Raw genomic sequence first — 6,397 nt, forward strand, 5'->3', positions numbered from 1 at the left:
GCGTACGAATGACGATTTTATCCGTGCGAACGAGGAATGAAAAAAAATACACATCGATGAATTTAGCCGGTATTCAACAGGTGAAATGCATTCGAGAGTCGCCTGTTACGAAGCAGGAATACAAATATTTGTTAATCGACGTCGTGGCTTGTAAATAACTTGTGACGTCTTTCCTCGGAAACACATCCGACCGAAATTTATCGCTTCGAAAAAAAGCGATAATAAGAATCGAGGATATCTTTGTCGCAATTTTAATTCTTCGATCGCTCGAATAGATCGAAATTACGAGAAATGCACGAATTTAACGAGAGAAGATCGAACCGCGTGATCCCGATGAGGTGGACGCTTTCATAATATCATGGTCGATGACTAACAACGTATCCATACCGTGCGAGGCATACCGATGACGTAAGTACAAACACTTAGCATGTGACGGCGCCACATGAAAAATACCTTAATGCCGCTGCACGGTTGCTCGTAAATCAACGCTTTCGCGAAATTCATTCGAACGGACGTTTCTAACGACAGATGAAAGTTTCGTAAAGTGTGACGAGGGGACACGACGATGACGGACGTTTCGCGCGATTTCGAGGAAAGGAGAAAATCGCATTCGATCAGAAATTTTGTCGGATCGGAATAAATTTCGATCGGAATAATTCGTTCGAACGGAACGATAAACGGACGCCTCGTGCGTTGGCGCGAATGGCAATTTCCCACGGCCGGTTGAGCGCAATCCTTCCAACAAGGAACGATAAATTCTATCCGCGCGTGCAACGACGATCAAGTCGCGCATTTTCTTACATTTCATCATCGCGCGTGTGTATGTGTGTGTGTGTGCGCGCGCGCGCGCGTGTACTTGGAAAGATGATTTCTCTTGTCCCTCGCGGGAAAGCAACGGAGACAATGAGAGAGCACGTTGTCGCTCGACTTTCTTCATCCGTTGTTAATATCAGACAGAATTTTTGAGCGATACCTCGAGAATTACAATTCCGCGCAAACTTTTCGCACGTTTCATTCGTCCTATTCGGTTGTAAAAACAAATCGTTCGAATCGTACGCGTTTCCTTCTACGATCTCGCCTCCGTTCGAATATTTTACCTGGTCGACGTCGGCGTCGAACGTTCCCTCCTCCCAAATAGGATCGTCCCATCCTCCGGACGATCCGGAAGAGCCCCTGCGACCCGGATCCCACGAGTTTCTCTTCGTATTATCCAAAGAATCCGTGGAGAGCCTTCTCCTGTCGTAGGAACCTCTTCGGTTAGAAAGCGGCGCAATCGATTTCCCATCCTTTTTCAGATTCCCGTTCGAAAGATCGGTGCTCAGCGTCACGTTCAAGTTGTTCCTTAAATTTCCGCTGGACCCAGCCAGACAACTTTTCAAGTTCGACGGGCTTCTCGCCTTCGATGGATCGTTGTTCGACGACGGCGAGGAGGAGGCGAGGCCGACGGATCTCGAGGAATCGTTGTGCGGCGTTGTCGGGCAAGCGGCGAACAGGCTGGACAAATTATTGGCCTCTCGCCGCGGAGGCATCGGCCTCTGGAGGCTCGTCATCGATTTCGCCACGTAATCGCGCCTCAGCGGAGAATTGTAGCTCGACACGGTGTCCTTCTTCAGACACCCCATCGACCGACCAATGGCATCTCGTCGTAGCGGCGAACCACTCAACGTGGGCGCGTAAAAATCTTTCCTCGTGTGATTGATAGCGCCCATCGACGAACCAAGCGGACTCTTCCTCAAAGTGTTGGGGAAACTCGAAGGGTGAAGCTCTTTCTTAGGCGGTGACATTGGCAGTCCAAGGGAGCTCCTCCTGCCTCCTGGAGAAAAATAACCGTCTCGTCGCCCGACACTCTCTACCCTTCCGTACTGATACGCGGTGCCAATCGATCCCCTGCGATTCCAACAATTCTCCTTCGCGTGTTTTCCGTGAATGTCGCAGCAACTCGAGTCTATCTCCACCTTCACTACGTCCGGATGATGTTGCTCCAACTTTACATCCCTGAACAACGCCTCCAAACGACGTATCGCGGCTTGTTGATGCGCGGACATGTTCGCAATTAATTCAATGATACCAAAGATCCGCGTTTCCACGATTTGCCGATGCAACGGCTAATCCTGTTGGCACGTATATCGAGCTTCGACCACGCTCATAGCTGTTTTCTATCCGATCCAACCCGATCTTCCGGTCACCCGTTTCTTAGTCCCGTTGCTAGGACTCGACGATTTCCAACGCGTTCTCCGCAAACGGAGGATTGATCGAGAAAAACTTCGTTCCCAAATTTTTTAATTAAAAAAACAACGGAGATCGAGACTCGACTCGACGAACGAATCAAGATCGAATTGATTGATCTTTCTTTAATTCTCGATACGAGGATATATATCTATATAATCGGATCGAGTCGAGATCCAAACGCTTTCGCTCTTTTCCCCTCGGGCACGAAACTCACTCCGTCCAGGCTGCGAACTGTTAACTGTCGTTCCACTCGGAAATGCAATGGTTAGGTTACATGGAAACGCGTGTGCGGCGTAACACACGTCCGATGAGGTACTGGGGAACTCCGTGAGGAGAGAGACCCGAAGGCCTGACAGGAGCTCTCCATACGGATCCCCACCAGGCCGATAGCATTCGTAAACTCCGACTCTCCATATTAGGTCAAACCTTATGGGTTTGTCGCGCAAAACTGAGGGAGAAGACCGAACGAGAGGCGGCCACGACCCTGCCGGGCCTAGTAATCGGGTCGAGTGCCAATTTAACTTTCCCGTTCCGAGCTTTACTTTCTTCTCTTTACGGCCTATCCTTCGACCTCCACCGGCCTCTTCCCGTTCCTCACCCCCTTTCCCCACGTTTTACGAATCTCTCTGCTCTATCTTGCGTTCGTTCCTCGCGTCCAGGGAGGGAAGGGAAATGATCCCAGAATTTTCTCCAACAATTGACGACAACGAATTACGTTTTACGATAAAGCTTTATTATATTTATTTATCTTCCGATTCGATTATCTCTTCTCTTCGTTTATCTCCAAGGTACGCGATGTCTTTCAGTTTTTTTTTTTTTTTGTAAAAGAATTCTGCGTTTTTATGAAGTTCATCCGACATCCTTGACGACTGATAATAGATTATCGTATTTTTTTTTTTTTGAATTGGCCGAGACGAAATAAAAGAACGTTTTCAAATTAAAAAATTAGTCGATATTGTTTATCGGGAGAACGAAGGCGTGTGTGTATTTTTTGTGTCGGGTGAGGAAGGGTCTATGTTTAGCAAATAGAACTAAGAAAGGAGAAATAATGTTTGCGGATGATTTAACCGTGATAAATATAACTTTATGGAATTACATTTTAATGTTTTTTTTTTTTTTGAATTGGTCGAGACGAAATAAAAGAACGCTTTCAAATTAAAAAATTAGTCGATATTGTTTATCGTGAGAACGAAGTCGTGTGTATATTTTTTTTCTCGAGTAAGGAAGGTTCTATTTTTAGCAAATAGAACTAAGAAAGGAAAAATAATGTTTGCTGATGATTTAACCGTGATAAATATAACTTTATGTAATTACATTTTAATGTTTTTTTTTTTTTTAAAGAAAATGCTATAAATTTGGAATAGCACAATGATTTTGTAATACTAGGTAATAGCTGACAAAAGTATACTTATATTGATATCGAATGTATAATTATCGTTACTCGAATGCCGAAGATAAACGCAAGATTATTTAATCGTTGTAACAATTATTATCTATATAAAAATAGAAAATCATAAAAGAAGATTCGAAAAATTCTGAAACAATACGCGCAATCGATGAATTAAGAATTGGAAAGAAGTAAAGGGGCTCGTTAATAAAAAAAAAGTCAAAGTTTTCGTTAAAGCAGATTATTAGCACGTCGGTAAACTCATTCATGCGCTGATATTTTTAATTAATTCCTGCATCACCAACAAAAAGCGAATAATAGAGTACTGACATTCGCAGAAACAGATTTTCACGTATGCAACGAGATGGAGCTGCAATTCTATTCCAGATTGCACGTACTCTCCGTATGCGTGTGCACGTATTCGACTATATATCAATCGACAAACGAATCGAATTATGAACACCAATAATTCAATCCAAAACTATACTTATATTCATTTTTTTGTTTCGTTTTACACATTAATTTTAATTATAGGTATATAAAAAAAAAAGCAATTGCGTCGAAGCATATCCAATTATTACAGACATTATATTATTAAAAACGACAAACAAATTATTTTCCTCTTTGTTCTCTGAAACGTAAAAAATTCTCGTAACACCGATATCGAGTCCAAATATTTAAAAATTCTATCCTTAACTTAAACTTATGGTAAACAAATGTTGCACGTTAATACTAACGAGCACGTGCCATTATTGAGTTACTAGACTTCTCCACACCCACATGACATGTCGATTCCAGCTCACCTTGACGGTCGAAGCTACGTATCACGCTTTTAATTCAAGTAGGAAAAGGTGTACCCTTTCGGAAAAGTGACACGCTGGCAAGTGTCCAGTTTCGCGGAGCGAGCCATGTGACGATCGCGTCGCATGTTTATCAACCGACGATATCGCGTTTTATTACCTTCGAAACGACCCACCTTTTTTTTTTTTTTTTTTCAACCCTTCCGGGCGCAGCAAGAATCGCCGACCCAACAAATTTCCCAACCATTCCATTTTATCACGGTTTAAACGGGCCATAAACGTCACGGATGCATAAACATTAAATCACGGCTACGTTTGATTAACTCACCGCTTCCTCTCGTTACTACGTTTTCCCTCCCTCGCGGCGGTTACGTCACGCGTTAATCTCGCGCATCGAAATTGGAGATTGTCGTCGCGGAGTTTGTCATCGCCGCGTTTGCCGGCAAAAATCTCGGAAAAACCGCGGCCGCCCACGCGGAACGACCATTTCCGCCCGCCACGATCGTCTTCCAATTGTAACGAAGCAAGGATGCGCGACGGCTGCGCCCAGATTCGCGTCCTCTAACTGCGCCATCGCGTAACGTAATCCACATCCCGATGCTCGGGATCCAACGAGCATTAGAATTTCGAGTGTAGGCGCTTGCTTGGGGACCTTGTCAGGTAGTAGAGCGCGTATAACGCTTTGTTCCTCGCGGTTGATTTTATTTTACTTACGCAGAAGAAAGAAGTATTTTTACTCGATCGATGTTTGCTTCCTTTTTTTTCGAGAAGAGAAACAACAAGTAACGAAAAGTAGAATTTAACGTTGTCTCGAGCAACGAGTTTCGCTCCCACGCGACGCGATTTATTTAAAAAGCGGTGCGCAACACGACGCACGTCTAATGCCGATGTCGTAAGGTTTCTATAAAGTGTTATCTCTAACGCTACGGATCGATGAACCGGTTTCGTCCGGGGAAAAAGAAGGCGAAACACAGGCCGTGACCCATTATAACTGCTGCCGAAGAGAGACACCGCTGCCAACAGCTGTTGGCGATCCAGGCGATCACGTATTCGCCCATAAAGTCGAATCATACAGAGTCGCGTTCTCGGAATCGCACCTGGTTGGAGCAGCTGGAATCGTCCGCGAGCGATACGAGCGGTGCATAATTGAATCTCGTCTCGAATAATGTTGTAATTTTAAGAGATCGTGATTAATCGAGCTAGAAAATCTTTTGCGGCGAATGGAAGAAATGGTAATCGTCTTCGTCGAAGATTCTCCAAGATCCAACCCAAGGTTAACGTACCGAGCGTAACGAAACGAGACGAACTTACGTCGAATATTAATACAAATTTTACGTCGCGGAAGCGACTCTTTTCCTGTTGACTATACGCGATGACGTAACGAGTTGAACGGATACTCAAGCACCGAATAATTACGAATTATTATTACGATGATCGGAGTGGAATTTCGCTTCTTAACGAGCACTCTTCTCCATTGTTTCTCATTTTCCATCCTATTTTCGAGCGGCGAAGAGCGTTTACATTCGAGTGTAAACACGCGTTATCCGCGCGGATCTTTTAACAAACGGAAACGGGCTAGATAATGGTTGAAATTATTCCACGCGGCAATAACTCGCTCGCCGGTTACATCACTGGCGAACATTCCGGAAAAGGAATCGACAGTAGTTGAAACATAGAAGATCGAAACACGGAGGAAGGGGAAGTTATGCGATCGAACGGCTAATTGCGCCGATTAAAACCTCTAATTGGCAATTCCTCGAACGGCCAATCGATTACGAGAATCGAAGTCCTCGATTTCGATCTGGAAATGTATTCGAGAACGAGAGGTTTAATTCGATTCCACCAACTTTGTTTCCAACACTTTCACCGGTGTAATTCAATTAGCCGGATTTAATTATAGAACGAGATTGTTATTTTATATATATATATATATATATGTGTAAATCATCGATAAAACGAAATATATCCGAAGCGAGATAAT

Source organism: Apis dorsata, unplaced genomic scaffold, assembly GCF_000469605.1.
Source record: "Apis dorsata unplaced genomic scaffold, Apis dorsata 1.3 scaffold_486, whole genome shotgun sequence".
NCBI classification, from domain to species: Eukaryota; Metazoa; Arthropoda; class Insecta; order Hymenoptera; family Apidae; genus Apis; species Apis dorsata.